The sequence below is a fragment of the Athene noctua genome, chromosome 1, assembly GCF_965140245.1.
Source record: "Athene noctua chromosome 1, bAthNoc1.hap1.1, whole genome shotgun sequence".
Classification (NCBI taxonomy): Eukaryota; Metazoa; Chordata; class Aves; order Strigiformes; family Strigidae; genus Athene; species Athene noctua.
Genome location: NC_134037.1, coordinates 68,684,254 through 68,703,948, shown reverse-complemented (window position 1 = coordinate 68,703,948; position 19,695 = coordinate 68,684,254). Strand labels below are relative to the sequence as shown.

Sequence of the window (19,695 nt, the reverse complement as noted above, 5' to 3'; positions counted from 1 at the left end):
TATTCACAGGCATATCTTTTTGAAATTAGAAGTTGTAATGTTTTTTTAAATTCATAATAAATTATATGTACTTGGGGAATTTTTAAAGCTTAATATTTAGACCTGATTTTCGTAAACAATTCAATGGCTGTATCTCATCAATCTAAACATTTGGTTTAGATAATTTGTCCATTTTCAAATGAGCAATTAGTGTTTATTGAAGGTGGAGAAAGAATCGCCAAAATGCTGCTAAGTCCTAGAGCACAGTGGTGGTTCTACAGGCACTTTCTAAATACCTGGGTTTGTAAGGCCTCTTCAGCTCTGTTGATGTGAACATTTCTAATGCAAAAGACTGCATATTTGCTTCTTCAGTGCTGTACTTTGTTGTAAGAAAGGACTTATTTGGGGTGAGAGAGTAACTTATCTGTAGTTTAATATGTATAAATATGGTTTTAGGATTGTTATAAGACTGATAGGCTCAGTTTTGAGAAATGATGGCACACTTACGTGAAAGTAAACAGCAAAAATTACATTTCAGCTTCTATTATTTTTTTCTAATTGTGCCTATTGTTTGCATTTCCTTACAACATTGCTTGTGAAAATGAAGGTCTAAATTGATGGCACTGGAGATTACCACTGTCTAGCCATAGAAAATACAGTTTGGTCATGAACTGTGTGTATTTTCTTACAATTCTCTCTTTCTGCAGAGACTATATTGATTTGTATGTTTAGTTTTCAATCTTTCTCCCACCAAGATTTTAAGTGCTGGGTCCCCAGTGTATTCCTGTCAACGCTAGCTATTTCCATAATTGCCAGAACCACATACCTCCCATATAATTTCCATTTTCAGATTTCGCGATGGCTTCCATGCTTCTGCTTCAGCTAGAAAGAATTTGCCTTTGCCTTAAAGAGGGTCTTCTAGGACTTGCTATTTCTAAGTGTGGTTTTGGGTCATTGATGTTTCTTTCTCACCAAAGGAAAGGCACTGGGACGTCTCTGCCAGAAAGATCTTTGTGAAAGCTCTTGGAAGTTGTCAGGTTCACAAGTAGTTCAGCTGACTCTTAGCAGCTGCTCCTTAGGCCCTCCTGCTCTGCCAGAAATGGTTTGTTTTGACCTCCAGGATCTCCCCATCTCAACTGTGAGCAGAGAGGCAGTAAGCACTGAAAACGGGACATGACTTGTGGCCTTGAAAATCTGTACCGTGGCTTTGGCTGGGTCAAAGAAGGAGTCTGAGCAAAAGGGAATCAAATGGAGAATTACAGACTCATTTCTCACAGGACACTGAACAGCAGGAAGGCAGTGGTAGCTGGTGATGGCTACCAACCTGGATTAGGTTTGAACTGATTCACTGCAGATGAAGGACTGCATTTTACTTGGTTCCATGTGTTGTGATATATTTCTGTTCATGATGTAGTTACTTTGTGGTCATTCTTTTTGATTGATGTGGTGATTTAGGGCTTTTGTTTTAGAGTATTCATTTTCCAAGAGTACCATTAACAGGCAGCAAGAAAAAGAGAAGGAGAAATGTTTAAATAAATTATTCCCCTGAAAAGTTCTCGTAGTTTTTCAAAAGGTAAATGAAGTGATGCAACGTAAATGGTTAGGTTCAGTTGTTAGGGACAGATTGATTAAATGTCTCCAAATAAATCTGCAAGCAGAAAGAGTTGTATGTCTTACTGTATTTTCTTGCTGGAGACAGCTGGCCATGTTTTAGCAGCATCCTTCTGTGGGGAGGATGTTACAAATAATTTCTGTGGGAGGGAAGATTCTTTTTAAGCCTTCAATGGGTTGAGAAGAAACTGCTTTTGCAGGTAAGTCAGAGTTATTAGGAAGCAAAATTTAAGCAGTTCAACAGAATGGTTCTGTCTAACACTCAGAAAAATGTCTGTTTTAGGGAAACTTTTATAACATCAAGCTTGGGTGTGAAGAGTTGGGGATGTATGTTCCTTAAAAATTCTAAGTGTACCTTGTAAGTTAAAGCTCTCCATGAAATCTAGATGATGTTTTCTTTTGTACCTGTGTATCTGGGAATGCAGATACCTGGTCATCTTTTGGCATTTCTGAAAATGAGGGACTGGTGAACCCTCTGCATGTTCTTTCTGGCAGAACTCTCCGGGCAGGTGAGTGGTTTTCACATGTTTGCTCTCTGTTTGTTAGGTCAAAAGCGCTGCCAGTTTCGTGGCATTTAGCTGTACTGAGGGTGCCCACAGCCAGCTGGTTCAGCTCTCGCTGGGTTCCCAGCCTGACCGGTGGTGCAGCCTTGCCAGGGTGCCTTTGCTGAGTCTTCCTTGTCTTGGCCAATGTGGACTTGACTTACCGGCAGCCCCAAGCAAGATTAGCAGGTGTCAGGCCTCCACGGGTTTCCCGGTGAGCCGCCTGTTGCTTGAGCAGCCAGCGATGGCTCTGAGGGAAAGGGAGGGACCCGCTGCTGGGGTCACCGAGCGGAGGCAGGTGAGAGAGTGAGCTGGTGCCTCAGCCACGGCCAATGTACTGCAGTTGGGCAGTGTAGGAACCCTGCCAGCACAGAGCTAGAGGTGCTGCCTGCCTGCCAGGAGGGACAGGGCTCTCCCTGGTGAAGGGGAATGCTGCTGAAATCCCAGCGATGGGGCATGGTGGACCACCATGCCTTCCGCCAGCCGGGGCTGCCTCTGGGTGCTGTTAGCAGTCACTGCTCTGCCATCCTGCTTGCTACTGCTGCTCCCATGCTGTGGCTCAGTAACCCACCTTGGTGTCTGGCATTTAAGTATATGTATACTGAAACATATATGTCCACTACTCTGTGCAGATTCTGTTTGTCAGCTTGTATTTATACTGTTTCAGAGCCGGCAAACATTAGATGTTACATATTAGTACGGTACTTATGGGAGGTGAGCCCTTTAACAATAATTTTTTCTTTGGTTTTGGACCATGAAGTATGTTCTTCATAACAATATTTACACTGGTTTGTGCTTGTTATTGAAGACCAAATACAGAGTACAGGAGACACTGACTTGCTTAGGTGGCAGCAAACAAAGATGTACATGGTGCTAGTGAACTGCATGATGTTGTGGCTGGCCAATGAAGTGTAATAAGGGAAAGAGCTAAGCCACTTCGGAGGTATGAAGAATCAAGGAAGCATTAGAGTAATTTAAAAAATCTAAACTGTGGCTAAAATCTAAAAACATAATTTCTTTAAAATTCTTTGTTATTTACCAGGCTTCCCTCCTGAAAACCTCTTTCCCTAGGGTGAGATGCAGCTTGTAGAGCAGGAGGAAGATCAGTTTCTGTCTGGGGAGATTTGATTTAAAAAGATATGACCCCAGCTTTATTTCTGATGTGACTTCTTATTGCTGTGGGTGTGTCTGTATGTGTGTGTGTCTGGGTGTATTTCTGAATAGCCTGTAAAGTCATATTATCCACATTTTCAGAATAAAGAGAACCCAATTAATCTGACTTTTGTATCAGTAACTCTGTTTATAGCTTTATCTATATCCTCATGCATCACAGGATGAGTCAATACAATTAATAAGCAAGAATTTCTTAATCGTTGTTTCAAACACTTATTTACGGGGATACACTGTCCAAGAGAGTTTTTTTTAATTTAGTGCGGTAGACTTTTAGGTTGCCCAAACCTTCGTTTGTTTCAATCAGTTGTGATATTACCATTAGTCTGAGTATGAAAAAACTTTCAGGTCTTAAACTGGAAAGTTCGTTTGTTTGCTGCCATGTGTCTTGCCATTGGAGACAGTGATGCTAGTACAAAGCTCATTTGCCGTATCTTCATTGGTTACCTACAATATATATCAAAATATTTAAAACCAGACTTGTCTATCTAGTGATTTAAAATGATTGAGTGATTATAAATAAAGTGATTGTAATCGCCAATAGGGAAGAAATGCTTTCTTAAGATCCCTTTATCTCGAGAGAATAGTTCATGAGGGAGCTTTGATGTTGTGATGTCTTCTAACACCAGGGATTTTCAATGTTACAAAAAGGAAAAAAAAAAAAAGAAAAAAGTAGAGCTAAACTGACAATGTGCTAGTGAAAGGAATTAAGTGCTTGTCAAGGACCTACCCAGTGGGAAATCTGAAATTCTGTATCTGTCCACCAGACAGTTACAGCTTCTGCATTAACATTGAAAACTAGTTTTCATTGCTTTGATAGCATGCCTGAAATCTGGGATGGAGCTGGGCGCCAAACCAGTTTGGCTACAGCAGGACACTTTTGCTTGCCATTGTGAACAGCAAAATATTTTCTGTAAGCCTGAGAAGAGCACAGACCATGTTAGTGCAGAGGAGGAGTATGTGAAAACACACAAATGTGCTAGCAGAGCTTGATGTAAACCTCTGAATGTGATGAACTTACTGTCTGGATTTGTTGTTTTCAGGTGGGACCCTCTTCTGATATGTGATCTACAGCGAGCTACTTTGAATCATACAATGACAATGTTATCACTGCCACATCTCTGGGAACCAGTTACTCATAAGTATACGGTATGTGAACGTCTGCATCCTACATTAACCATTGCTTGTTGGAACAACACAGAAACAATAACATGAAGGTGCTAAAAGTCACTGAAGTAAATGATAAGCCACATGTGCAATCATTTACACTGAGCCATTTTAGCAGATGTTTATCTGCTAGGCCTGGTCTGTACAGTGATCTGCTTTAACTTGAAAATGTATTTATGTACAGATACTGGTAGAAACATTCTAACGGTGTTTCATTTGGTTGAAGTTATACTGATAAGGTGATGATATGTAGATACACCTTACCTTTCTCAGGAAGGAGGGGTTCGTAGCAGTAGCGTGAAGAGTTCTGTAACTGTATTACTTTTTGTAAAGCAGTACTATTTTTGCATTTAGGAAAGGTCTTTAATTGCTTTTCTCTTTCATTCCATTTTCAATTTCTGGTCAATCTAAATTAGATTAATTTCACACACCAGTGAACCCCTAAAGAAGTGTAAATTAACTCCCATTTTACCAAACTCAGCCAGATGATGGCAGTTATTCCCTTGATGTTTAGCTTCACATCGCCCACCCTCTTTTACCAAGATTTCAATAGGAATTAAGTCTATATATTGAGCCTTTTTTCCTCACCCTGTATAAGGAGTTGAAGACTGAGACCAACATCTAGTGAAGGAAGGCTATTTAATTTATGGCCTATGAGGCTAAAAATGTAAGGTCACTCACAGCTGGCATGTTTTTCTTTTCTACTGTTCTGGCTTGAAATTGTTAACACACACTCAGGTCCTGTAAAACCATGAACAAACTGGTATTATGAGAGTGGTAACATCATTGTTTTATGTTCTGAAGCAGTTCGTAGCACACCAAATAACTGATGCATGGAGCATCTTCATCTGATTTATGGCCCCAATGCAACTCCTGCTGAAGCTGGTGGAAAAATGTTTCTGCATGCTGATGGGAGTTGAATTGCACTGCACTAACACCTGGGACTTTTGTTTAAGTGATGTTCCCTGCATGGAATTTTTTTTTACCGATTAGCCATTTTTTAGAGATTAAGTATTAAAGGTAAAAGCATAAAACAGAATTACAAGCAAACAGATTGTCAAAATAACCTAGAAGAGGACTCGGAAAGTGCTTGTTTAGCTTCAGAAGTTATGAAGTGATGAGGTGAGATGACTGCTCCAGAAGTATATATCTGGGTTTAATGTACTCTATTTTTATATATAAGCTTGAAGACAATGTTTGTCAGAAATGTGAATGATTTGCTGCTATGTCAGTGATGTGAGAGAGGGAAAGCAAAATAGAAGTCTTACAGAGAATGGGAGAGAAAGGTCATGCTTCATCGATCAGTTTACTGTGTTTTGGGAGAGCAGTTCACAACTCAGGTGACTTGTGTGCTGAATGGTAAAGAGGTTTCCAAATCTGGCTGGACTCTGGATCAGTCTGAAGAGAAGCTCCTGGAGGTGACATCTCCCACTGAAGTGAGAGAGTGTTGATCCTGCTTGCACTGTGGCGGGGCTTCTAGCATGCCTGTGTTGCTACCCTCAGTAATCCCTGCTGACCAAATACCCTCAATACGACCCTCTGCAGACTTTTTAATGCGTTTGTTCAGACGTCTCCTCTATCATCCATATCTAAGCACCTTTTCAGGAGGGATATAGGAATAATAATCTCTGTTGCTCCTGTTTCTTCTGAGTTGATTAATTTTTATATTTTAAGAGTTGTTTGCTGATATATGTTTTTGTAAATAACTTGTTTTGGTGTGTGTGGGACCATTGGTAATGGAAGGCTGGTTCGAAGAAGATGAGTTTTACGTTCTGCAGGGACACAGGTCTGGAAAGGACCCAGCAGGCCATCTGGTCTGCTTTCCTGCTGTCACAGGTATCTCGTCATGAAAAGCATGAATGCGTCTTGGTTGACATTTTCACTTTTTTAGTGGAATGGAATTTCTCTGGTAGAGGGGACCTCTCAGAGAGCCGAGGGCAGGTGGCAGGGAGAGGTGATTGTCAGAGCGGTGACCGCTTGCAGATCTCCATGTTCCCTGGGCACAAAGAGCAAGCAGCCATCTCGCTGCTGTGCTTTTAATGAGCTGTACAGCAAGGGATGCTGTGTCTCACACCTTGTGAGGCTTCTGATATGCAGTAATAACCTTCACGGATTTGCCATCTACCCAAATCAAAATGAAATTTCCTTTGACCTGTGAATGCAGGAACCAGAAGGAAGTGAAGGTCTTCGTGTTTGTTTTTCCTTTGCAAATGTTTCAGGAAACTAATCTTCAGGAGCATAGCTCATAAAAGATCGGCCTGCCGGAGGATGAGGCTCTGCTTATTACAGAAAAGCTTCTGAGACAGTCACAGCTGAGAAGATTACACACTTCCACAGGAAATTAATTTTGATGTAATATAGTGGAAGAATGACAAAATGGAAAGGGCATATATAATGTATTTGTGATTATTAAGCGGCTGAGAAATAAAAACTTGAGATCCAATAAAGTGCATGTAATTTAGATAGGGATACAAAATTCCCAATAGTTTTTTTTTTTAATTTGGCCCTTTACTTTCCTTTGCTCTCTCTTGGTGGTGTTATTTCAATGTGGGAAATTATTAACATACTGTAAAATTATGTCAAGTTTGGGGCATGTTAGATTATAAAGCATTTAAAACAAGTTTCAGAGCAGTCCTATGGAGTCCAGTTAGGTTGCATTCTTCAGTAGAAGGTGCATATGTGACACCAGAGTGGGCATGAGAGGCAAGAGCTTCCTTCTTTGCTTCGTCCTCTTCCTTCGTTGCTTCGTCCTTCTCCCATGTGGATGTGTAGTCTTGACAGAGGGGGAAGCTTTCCTTCTCCGTCTGCCCGTGCTCCTTGCCATGACACTGCACGGTGCTTGATGGTGGGTGGAAGTCCCAGCCCCAAACCAGCTGTCAGCCAGAAGCCCGTGTCGCAGGTGTGGTCTGGCTGCAGACTCTCTAGGGACCGTTCAGGTTACACATGTGCTAGAGATCTGTTGGTTCCGTGGTCCTTGCTGCTCGCCCAGGACATGGGCAGGTGACAAGTTCTCTCTTCTTCTCCTCCTCGGTGTCAGTGTAGGCGCCTCGGTGAGCAGGGCTCTCTCCTGGTCAGGTGCTTCACGGCAAAACGTAGGTTTTCTTTCAGAGGGGAAAGTAATAACTTGCAACATTTTAATAATTTTTCCTATAAGATCTGGTTACCTGCAATTGGAAAGAATAAGCAGGATTCTGGCAGATTTAACTTTATTAACCATCATAAATCCTTTCCCTTTTGACTCTAAACAGTCTCTGGAGTCCTTTTAATGCTCTTGACATTGCACTGGCCTTTCATCACAGCACAATATACATTTTCCTGTAACTAGAAAACTGATGGGGAGAGCCTTACGTGAACCCGAGGTAATGGATGCAGCGATGGGGATGTGCGACTGTCAGATGCTTGCTGCCGGTGAAAGGAGGAGAAGGAGCTTATTCTGTTAGTGTAGCTCTTCCCTCAGTGGAGGGCAGGAGAGGGGACCTGAAGATGCAGGCTCTCACAGGGTCTGGCGTGCACACGCAGGCACCCAGGAATGGAGGACAAGCTGCTTTGCTCTGGCCCAGACAAAGAGACAGTGGAGCTTTGGTGTCTTCTGCTGGCAAGCTTGGGGATGCTGGGGGCCGAATCCTGCCTCAGAAAGCCCCTCTATGAGCAGTCCCCGGGGCAGGTAGCTGCTGGAGGCCACTAGCGGCCAGCAGACTGGCCCAGCCCCCAGGAGCTGTTGGCCAGGAGGAGGCCACTTGTGGCACCAGGACCGGGCAGAGCTGCTCGAACGGAGGTGCTGGGTGAATGGACCTTTTCTGTGCTGGGAACAATGCTAAAAGGAAGGAGTGTTACCAGGTGGTCGAGGGGCAGGCATCTAAGCAACAAACGCCTTCTTCATAAAGTAACTACCTGGGTCATTGCCTTTCTTTCCAATCCGCGGACAAAATCCTTCAGAAAGCGAGAGGGGAATTCCCTGGTTAGTAGTCTATCTGTCTCTCTGCTGTCCAGGAATTCATGGGATGGAGAAGGCATCCCAAGAATCTTCCCCCATGTGCAAGGAAGCTAAATTCCCTCTTGTTTTTCTGTATACACAAGTCAGCAAGTTTTTTTCAGAAATTGCTTTAATTTTAAGCCTAATACTATGCAAATATTTAACTTTGGGCAAAAAGGCCTCAAGCTGGCTTTAGACCATGGACAGGCTTCCAGCTGTTTTTGCAGGTACAGATCCAATGTTTACGTACATGAATGGTTATTTATTTATTTATTATGATGATCTTTTTATGCCTTGAACATAAAAATCTACGTATTTGCAGTGTGTCTACAGCCATTTTCAGAAGCTTTGGCAAAAAAGCTCAGTTCTGCTGAAGTTAATCACAGTAGATGACATAGAGTTGTACTGGCTGATTTTTATTCTGTAGTGCCCAAAGCTCTGCTCACCATTGAAATCCCACTAGCCTAGGTTATGAAAGACAGGTGTGGAAAGATTTGGTGCCTGCTGCAGGAACTTTATACTGTAACTTAGTTGTCTGGACAAATGGGTACGAAAGAATAATCGGAACGAGTGTCAAGAGAGTTAGCAATAAATATGTTAACTAGGTTTCAAAAATATGCTTAAATGCTACCTTGATAAATGTACCCACATACATTTCACATAGGTATGGTTTCTCCAGCCCTTGTCGCAGCTGCATGCCTGCAAACAGCCTCTTATTAAAAAAGGAAAGTCCGAAGTCTTGTGGACCTTCTACAGTGTGCTCAGCATGTGAGCTATTGACTTCATGAAGACGAGAATAGCTATGTCAAATGTGTTTCATTTGCATGTGGCAAGATAGAAAAAGCAAACTCTGTGTGAAGACGAGCAGACAAGAAAGACACCAAATGCCTTAAATACTAAGGGAGTTAATGCTATGCAGTGATTTTGCTTCTGTTATAGGAAGTGTAAGAACAGTATGCTTCCTGGCATACATCACCATCTAAACTGCAAAAGGTTTCAGTTCCATGGCAACACGAAGAGCCCAATTGTACTGAAGGTGTATGTATTAATGCAGTCAGAGTGAGGGGTTGGGAGTGAGATGCCGAATGTTTCCTGTTTATTTATTTATATACAAAGTAAAGCCTTTGTTCTTAGAAAATCAGAACTGACGTGAATACACCCGCCCCCCCCCCCCCCCCTTCTCTCCGATTCTTTTTTACATGTGGTTTTCTCAGGCAAAAAGCAAATTAAGAGGCTATTTTGTTGTTTGTTTGTTTGTTTTTTTAATGACTAAGTGCAGCAGCACTTGCATGTTGCAAGAAAGTGCTATTAATTCCTGAGACTGCCTGAGACTGTTGTATATCCCTGGAGAGAAAGACTTGCCGGAGGGGGGGGGCGGGAGGGAGTATTTTTTCCAAGATGTACTTCTTTACAGAGCAGAGTGAAACAGTGTTTGGGGTTTTTTATTATTTTCCTTAATCTTTTTGGTCTGCTCTCTTTCTGCCTTTCTCTACATCCACCTCCAGTTTCCTCTACCTCCCCTGGCTGAGGAGCAGGAAACAAGACTGAGCTGTTTCCTGACATCCAAAGAAATATAGAAGTATGAGGAAACAGTGTGTTTTGTTTTGCCAGCTGACTCAGATTCGCAGACCTGCACTAGGAAGGCACCTGCTCCCAGACAGGGTCAGGAGTCACCCTCCGGAGCAACTGGGCAGTTGGCCAAGAAATAACTGAGAGCTGATCATTACGTGAATTTTGTTTGATCTGTTCTATTGGTTGCGTGAAAAGTAGGATGGGAGATTGTGAAATGCATTTTGCTCAGGGTGAAGAACTACCTAAGGCTGGTCCTGCCAGGTGTGCTGATGGGTGGATGAATTGCATATTTCCAGGGTTTAAAGTCAGACTGGGTGGTGGGGGAACCTCCAGATGTTGGTATTTCTGAGACTGAGAGCAGTGCTAATCTGGCACGGTAAAGCCGACAGAAACTGGCAAGTTAAACTGGATTTACAGCTGCTTTGCATTGCTAAAACAGGCAAAGCAGCCAGAACATATCAGTGGATCTGGCCTATAGATTTCAGTGAGGTTTCTCTGTTTAAGTGGGGAGAGAATATAGTTCTGTAGTTGGAAGTTGGTCAACCGCTCTCCTCTTGCTGTGCCAGGAGGAATAAAATTTGTCTCTCTCTTATCTGCCTTTTTTTTTTTTTTTTTTTGACTAGCAACAGGAATATTTTTTTTCTTAAAAACAGGGCTTGCTTTCATTGAAATGGGAAACCTGTCTTTAAGATTCTACTTGGGGGAAATTTGTCCCTGTTCAGGAGACCAGTGCAACATGGGTAAATCTTTTCTAAGAGAATAAATAGAATTGAAATTATTGAATGACCCTGTCTTGACATTGTGCAAAGGGATGGATTTCATCCTCGAGGCAGCAGAACTGCAAAGTAAGAAGGTGTCATCTTTAAACAGCCACTTTCTTAGGGAGAGCAGCACTGGTAAGCCTGAGCCACTTGCTAATGCTGCATTTGACACTTCCCCAAATTTGTTGTTGTGGCTTCTAGTTTCTGCACAGTCCTTCAAAGCAAAAAAATAGACGTACCTCCTTAAATACTAGCATAGGCTTCCCAGATTATGTGGCACTTCTGTTTTCCTGACTTTTGACAGAGGGACTGTGCTTACAACCTTGAATGAAGAGAAGGAATCACTCCAGCCAGAGTGTAGTAAGGGAGGTGAAGGATTCCTGTGTAGGTGTCCTGACCTGGTATAACCCTCCCAACAGGCTAGCTGCTGTTTGTAAGCACCTTCCCAGTGGAGCACCACATTCTGCTTGGCAGGAAGGATGAAGAGAAAGCACCAAGAGGAACATCAAAGAAAGAAGAGAAGGAGGAGAGAAATCAAGGACAGGAAGAGTGAGGAAACAGCAAAGGCAGAAGGGCAAGCAGAAAAACAACAGGGGGCTGGGAAGAGCACAGCACAGGAAAGAGATGATGCTCTGGTGCCTATGAGAGAAGAGTTGTTTTTCAGATGTGTTGTAGACAAAAAAAAAAAAAGCAAGAAAAATTAAAATACATGAAATGGGAAAGGATAGCAAAGTGATGAGGGAGAAGAATTCAGATTGACATGAACAGAAAAAAATACAGAAAACACACATGAATTAATTTCATACACTGGTCCAGCCAATTTTAAATAGTAGCTGCTAAGTTTGTAGCAGCAAGACCTTATGACATTCTCCATGTGGAGGTTTTGGGGGCTGGTGGGGAGCAGTGGAGCCACATTGGGTGGCTGCTGCAGGCACCAGATTGGATAATTGGAGGCAGATCTCTTCTGTGCACCTTGACAAGAAGCCTAAAGCCAGTATGAATATCCTTGAGGAAAATTGCCCATCCTGCATTTGAAGACTGGCAGTGAGAAAAACGTGTCCGGTTCTCTCTGAAGATGTCTGAGGAAGGGCTGTTGCCATGCAGGCAGGGATAAGGGCTCTGTCTAGATCCCTCTTCTTCCACTTGTTAAAGCTATCTAGGCTACCAGAAATAAACAGCTGAATGGAAATTTTAGTTCTGGCTGTGAAAAGAAGCTTTTGAATGAATTCTAACATCAAATAATGAATGTCTTCTTTCCTCCTCCTCTCCACCTACTTTGTTCCTAAACATTAACATTTCATGTCACTTGAGCTAAGTTCAGTGTCAGACTCACCAGATCCTGCAGAAAAATACACCCCTCTTTTGTGGCAAGCTGGAGAAGATGAGAGGCTTGTGGTGTTTTTCCTTTTCAGTCTTTGCTCCACTGGGAGAAGCAGCTAAGGCTGTGTGAAGCTGTCTCCTTCCCACTCTCCTCAACTTCGCTCCTAAAAATGCTTCTCCCTCAATGGCTTTCCTGCTTCTCTGAAGGAGGCATGGCTTGGCCCACTTATTGCCATTGTTTGCCAGGGGATGTTTTCTCAGATTGCGGTGACTTTCATCATGATAGGAGGCTGAAGAAGGTTGCTGTGGAATAAGTCATGGGCACTGCTAGCTGTGCCATTTGAAAATCGTTACTTAAGCATGAAAGAGAAGAGGAGGATTTGGAATTATGAGATTTAAACCCTGCCCAAAGCCCCAAACCTCCAAATCATTTCTGTCATTTCTGCTTCCTGTGTTCTAAACACTTGGGCTGTACTTGCTTTATATTTTTAAACTTTCCTCCTGAACCACAAAGGTGAGAAATACCCTTTCCCTGAAATAGGTTATTTTGTGGGCAGCAGTACCAGTGTGTGTTCTCCCATAGCCCTCTCCCTTCCAGCCTTCTCACCCACCTCCTTTACACGGCTGCCAGCAGTGAGGAGGCTGCAGGGTGGCCGTGCAATACCTGAGGGCTGAGCTCAGGGCATCGGTCTGTCTTTCCTCCTCAGAGCCAGATACAAATTTTCTCGCGACTTGTGAGAATGTAAGTACTGAAATTTAGTTAAATTTGTTGTCTAGGAGAGAAGAAATGAATGTCTGCAGAGGTGGAGAAATGTGCATTCACATAGTGGTTTGTTGTACGGGAAGGGCCATGGTTCTCACTGGGCAGTCGCATCTGAAAAAACGCAGTATGTGGTAGTATTTCCAATAAAGATGAATGTTGTTATGGTAAAAGCATGGGGACCCGAGCTTACCTGAAGACCTTAATAATTTTTCCTGCTGTAGAGAAAGCAGGTGGTGAAGAGGCACAAGAAGGAAATGTTGGTGAAAACAGACCTGTTGACAGTGAGCACAGGTGTGTCACCTTTGGTGGAGTGAGTAGGGGTGTTCCTGTCTCGTATTGTAGTTACTCAGAGATGTGCTGATACTTGCTTATTTTGATCAGTGATGAAAAACAGAAGCAAAAATATTAAAGTGGCTGTGGGGTGCTGTAATACAAGGCTGAATCACCTGAAGTCAAAGCCAGTTTGAGGTGGAAATATAAATGGCTGATGTCTGTGTAACCTCAAATCTCTGAACCTATACCTGAATTTACTTCTCAGATGTTAGAGGAAAAATCACCTTTTCTACAGATGCAGTGTGAGCAGGGCAGCCATTTCTGCATGACAGGAGGAGGTTTTTGTCCTTCCTTCACCTTGGTGTCCAGTCCAGCCATTAGGAATCAAATTTAACTCTCAGTGTTTGTTTCAGGTCCTGTGAGTCTTTAATTCTTTTCCAGCAGTAAAACAATTATTTTGGATAGACATACTAGTTGTTTGTTAATTTGTTTATAATCAGTTTTCCAAGAGGTTGCTTTGATGTGGGAGGAACTGCATTCTTTGGGTGCAAACGTTCGCTGCTGACTCTCTTCTTAGTCATTAAGAGATGTTTTTCACATTAAGGCGCCTTTACTTTTAAGGAAAAATGTCAAGCATCTTCTGATACCAGACATACAAAATGTGTGGTTGCCTAAACAGAAACCGTTTGCTGAGCTGCAGCACGTGAGGGCAGAAATGGCCAAGACCAGTCCAAGCCTTTGCCAGCCTTCCCGGGAGAGGCTGAACAGCCACCCCATCCCCTCTGGTTGCCCTGCTGCTGGAGCCGCCTGCACCAGCCCCCAGGACCTGAGACCTCATGGATGCTGGTTCCAGCTACCGACCTGTATCTCTGCCGATATACCTCCACACTAAAAGATGTCACAGTTCTGTTCCAAAAAGAGCGTGTCTATTTTTTTTTTTTTTTAAATTCCCTTACCACCTTTTTGTATTTTTCAGCTGCAGCTCTTTTAAGGCTCCCTGCCTCTGCAGTTCTTGCCTTTGTATAGGTTATTTCTGGAAACTGGGGAGCCAGGAGGAGGGATGAAATTTAGGGGAGTTAACTGCAGTAGAAGCAGAAAGCTCTTTCCCTTGGTGTGCTCTTTCTTCCTTCTCCTTTCTTCTCGTGACCTCTGTGGTCCGACCCTCATTGCATCACTCGTTCCAGGGCAAGCCATAGCAAACGCTCTTTGTGCCCAGTGAGGGACTTCTTCCCACACAGAGGCGTGCTGGTTTTCAAGCCATGCTTGCCATGGCCTCCCTGCAGCAGCCATTGTTTCTCTTCTGCTTTTCTGGGTCAGCCAGTTGACCAAAAGTGTTAGGTGGTCAAACAGCGTTTTGAGAGCTGTGAAATACTGGTAGCACTTGGGAGGTTATGTGCCTTAGGGTAAATTGTATGCAGAGAAGAATGTGTTTCCTTCGTTATTTCCTCAGTGGGGCAGCCCCATCTAGGTGGTTTGCTTTTTCTTGAAATGTTGGCATGTTTTTACATCAGAAGTGCTACATGCCAATTGCCAAGAAAAAACAAATATTTTTGAAGACTGGGGGAATAGTGACTGAAACCTGATCTGTTGGGGAGACCAGGAGCCCACCTTTCAGCTCTGGGACATGGGGCAGGTAGTGGTGAGTCTGAACCCCCAGACTGACTGAGCTCTTGTGCACAGGTGCAGTCGCTTCACATCTTTCATTTTGAACACAAAAATGTAGGGAGAAATTTTCTGTGAAGGAGCACCCAAGGACTTTCATTTTTCTGTGCAAGCTTTCTACAATCACTAGTGTATAGAAAGACATTGACCATACAGTAGGTCAGGCTGCCCTTTTGGTAACTGAGACAGTGTTCGGATAATTGAGATGCCTGTGATTGCCCATGAAAATTTGCTGATGTTTACACTGCTGTCAGGTATTGAAGTCACACCATAATATTTATTGTGGGATCTTGCAATGGATTTTAAAATAGATCGATATCACAGCACAAAATGGGAATTTTCCTCATTTTTTCTGCAGTTATGAAGATGCCTAAATAGCAGTATAGTGCAGTAAATGTTAAACATTAAAAGCTGGCTTTGTGTGTACTGATAAAAGTAGATGGGTAGAGGAGGAAGTAACTTGAGTTTGCTTGGTAAAGTTGATAGGAGCATGGTGGAAATCAAAGCAGGGGATTATTGTAGACTCAAAGCAGTAACATGCCATCTTTGAAGGATGGGTTTGGGTCAGCGACATAAGAGATGATAATGAGGAGGACTTTAACCCTAAATAGAAAAAATAAAGAGGCAGGTGATTCTATACAAGAAGCTGCACAAATGATGGAAAAAGTCAGCCAAATATAGAGGGAATGAAGTCAACAGAACATGAAGTACTCTCTTAAAATACACAGAAATGGAAGGGGTTTTACTGCTATGCTATGGCAGAGATCAATTAAACTGTACAGAATGGTTATGCAAAATGTTCACTGTAGGGAAATCACCATTTTCCGTAGATTCTAGGAAGGAGTGCTGGCACGCCGCCGGCAGTGATTTATTTTCACCCAGTCCCGGTGCTTGTGGCTGGTACTCAAAGAAATCTTCCAGGGTAAATTATTTATTTAATTAAGAACAGCCACAGTTGTACTGAGAGACTGGCAGCACAGCAGCAGGAAGTCTGTTAGAGATTAAGTCTAACTTCTTACAGATAGGCTGCTTATGTATACTATAAATTATTAAAATCGTAAATAAGTTGTATGTTGGCATTTTTGTTTAAGCTTATTATCAGCAGTTCATAATACTGTATGCGGTGTATGTACTGCAATGCATTGTAGTCCTCTAATTTCTTGATTAACTAATCTAGAGGGTTGTGCAACAAGGTAAAACATCAGATTTTTGGTAACTGAACTTTTGAACTTTTCATAAGAAAAGGAGATGTCAGTACAAAGAGTCAAATTTATGTGTAAGCATGAGCAACCCAAAAACTTTTATTGCAGTAGGCATTCCCATAAGAGCAGAGAGAAATCCCCCTCTTCTTTCACCAGTTAGACAAGGTAATGCTTTCTTCTCAGTTTAACATATTCCAGAGATAACAGTTATAGCTGGTGGTTTGAGGGAATCCCAGGGAGAGGAATTTTAATATAACTAATGTGAGAAACTGTTGTTTGAGGAGAAATCCCTGGAGAGTCTCTACAAGATTTCATATTGTTATCTGTGTTGTTTAAAAAAAAAAAAAAAGGTGAAACAATGTGATATGATAATTGTGCTTTTATCAATAAATTTGATTTTTGAAGAATACATTCTGAGTTTGATCCTTGCTTTCTTTTGCTGACTGTTGAGTAATAAGAAAAAATCTTGCAACAGGAAGAGAAGGCACCTCTTTTAGAGGAAACCACTCATGGATTTCAGCTGTATACTTTGGCATGAAGGAAAAAAATGGACTAACGTTTTGAAATATTATCATAAATCGGCAGTTTTGAAACATCGGACATACTTGGTTTTGGACAGGCCTAATAAGCAAATCAACACAGAGCTAAATTCACCTTCCATGGGCCAGTTCCCCTTTTGGTGGGTGGTGGCAGTGGGGGCCAACAGACAGGCTTCCAGCAGTGGAGGTGGGGCTCTCTGCTTTGCATGGGGTGTTTTAGACCTTCCTCACTCCTCCTGACTTCCTCCCTGGTCCTGCTGGCTGCCTGCTGGTCCTCGCTGAAGCTGTCAGCAGCAACATCCAAAACACCCCTTGACTTTGAGAGGTCGTTTTTTCTCTCTGCAGCCATGGCTTTCCAGTGCTGCTGAAACTTGGAGCAAGCAGGTGGTTGGGGATTGAGGAAGGGTTTCCCACTGTCCTGACTGTGGTTTCATGTCCTGGAGGGGCTGCTTCTGCTACCTGTCCTCTGTGACATCCTGCCTGAGCCCATGCTGAACTGGTTTGGGCAGCTGGATGGGGCAGTGAGTGGTTGGGTAGCCTGGGGTTTGTAATGGAACCTTGGATTGGCTCCCCATGGGCACAGGAAAACTCTAGAGCTGTCAGGAGCCATGGCTGGGGTTGCAGTTCACCATTGGACTGACCTTGCCAGAGCATGAAACTGCATCCTCAAAGTGTAGATCATATCTTGTATGTGCAAGGTTATTCGCACCTGAGTACTATGTTACATCATCACGGTAATCAAGAATGGATGCTGAGAAGATAAAGATGAAGGACAGCAGTGTTTCCTATGCTGCCCTTTTCCACACTCCACTTTTGATGGCCCCAAGTCACTCTCTGTGTTCCCTTTCTAGATGGAGTTAGAAATGGTTATACATTCAGAACTGGCCTTTTATTGGCAGCACCTGTGAACAATCAAAGATTGTGCAGATTTGCAATCAAACTTCAAACTGAAATAAATGTGATTTCAGAATAGTTTGTTAGCAGTCATTGTATTTTTTGTGTCACACTATCTCCTAGGTACTCCTAGTTACTGTGCTCTGGAATCACAGAATCACAGAATGGTTTGGCTTGAAAGGCATGTGTGGAGATCATCTAGTCTAACGCCCCTGCCATGGGCAGGGACACCTTCCACTAGACCAGGTTGGTCAAAGTCCCCTTCAACCTGGCCTGGAACACTTCCAATAATAGGACATCCACAGCTGCTCTGGGCAACCTGTTCCAGTGTATCACCACCCTCATTATAAAACATATCTTCCTTATGTCTAATCCAAACCTATCCTCTTTCAGTTCAGAACTGTTGCCCCTTGTCCTGCCGCTACAGATCTTGGTAAAAAGTCTCTATCTTTCTTCTAAGTCCTCTTTATATATTGAAAGGCCACAATAGGGTCTCCCTGGAGCCCTCTCTTCTCCAGGCTAAACAATCCCAGTTCTCCCAGCTTTTCTCTGTAAGAAAGGTGTTTCATCCCTCTGATAATTTTTGTGGCCTTCCTCTGGACCTGCTCCCACAGATCCACGTTTGTCTTGTGCTGGGGACCCCTGAACTGGATGCAGTATCCAGGTGGGGTCTCACAGGATAATCATCTCTCTGAACCTGCTGGCCATTCTTCTTTTGATGCAGCCCAGGGTACAGTTGGCTTTCTGGGCTGCAAGCACACATTGCCAGCTCATACCCAATTTTTTATCTACAGACATCCTCAAGTCCTTCTCTTCAGGGCTGCTCTCAATCCATTCATCTCCCAGTCTACTGATACTGCAGGACCTTGCACTTGGCATTGTTGCAGTTCATGAGGTTTACGCTGGCACACTTCTGAAGCCTGTCAAGGTCCCTCTGGATGGCATCCCATCTCTCAATGGCACCACTCAGCTTGGTATCATCCACAAACTTGCTGAGGGTGCACTCAATCCCACTATGTCATTAATAAAGATATTGAACAGTATCAGTCCCAATATGGGCCCCTGAGGGACACCACTTGATACTGATCTCCACCAGACATTGAGCTGTTGACTACAACACTCTGTATGTGGCCATCCAGCCAATTCCTTATCCATTGAACAGTCCATGCATCAAATCTGTATCTCTCCAGTGTAGGGAGACAGGTATGTTGTGTGAGACTGTGTCGAAGACCTTAACAGAAGTTAAGATAGATGGCATCAGTTTCTCTTCCCTTATCCACAAATGCAGTCACTGTAGAAAAATATATGTAGAATAAACCTGTCATGTTTTGATGGCTAACTTTATTTGGTCCCTTCAAGTCAAGTGGCATACATATGATATGGACAGGCTGCTGAGACTACCATTATTTTTCATCATGATATTGTAAAAATACTTTTAAAGAATTTTGGTAAAGAACAGAACTCAAAAATATTTTAAAGTAATATCTTGGAATAAGAAAGTACACTTTCCTCAACTTACAGTGACTCAACTGTAAACAAGCTAGTTATTTAACAGACCCAAACTGAGTACAGTGAAAAGAAGAACCCTCAGATCCTTTTGGTGCATCTGCAGAAGAGGCTACTGCTGTGAAATGCTAATTTCTCACTTCAAGAAAACCTGTTTCCAGGTGTTCAGGCAACAGCTTTCCTTAGTTTCATGGCTTGATTTGCTTTAAAACTCTGACATAAACCCTGTAAGTTACTCTTAACTGTGCTACCAAATGTAACCAGTTTAGACTATATAATAGGTAGTGATAATTTGAAATTTAACTTTAAGTGTACTTACTTCCAAAAATAAAAATGTTGCTTTTCATGTTAAATATCTAAAATAAGCACAACTCCCACCACCACCATCCACTGTTAGATTTCATCTTAGATTTCTTCAGGGGTGTTTGCATGCAAAGGGAAGTATCAGATTCCTACTTCCAAATAGAGAAAAATCATTATGTAGTTTCAGAAGCCTCCACTTCTATAATATTTTAATCTTGCTTTTCAGTTATAGTCAATATTACCTGTTTTGCCAATGCTAGCATTGGGAGAAAAGCCCTAAGAGATTCATGTGCCGGCAGAATGAGAATAGCGTGACTATTTTTATGTTTCTGACATCAGTGTCCTGGTTTATCTAATGTTGTATGACACGGTGACTAAATGCTCCATGCTATTCCATCCTCAGTGAGCCAAACATCTTTTCCAATATTTCCCCTTGTTTCAGAAGATCTAGAAACTTC

At 42.6% G+C, this 19,695-nt stretch overlaps 1 protein-coding gene across 5 annotated transcripts in view; it reads left to right on the top strand.

Annotated features, from left to right (window-relative positions):
• Window positions 1-19,695, top strand: part of HIVEP2 (HIVEP zinc finger 2) — a 141,661-nt gene that overhangs the window by 32,614 nt on the left and 89,352 nt on the right. For all 5 annotated transcript variants that reach the window (XM_074896464.1, XM_074896457.1, XM_074896459.1 and 2 more), the window contains exon 2: window positions 4,346-4,451. The gene's annotated coding sequence lies outside the window, so the exon portion shown is untranslated. The remainder of the gene's footprint in view (window positions 1-4,345; window positions 4,452-19,695) is intronic.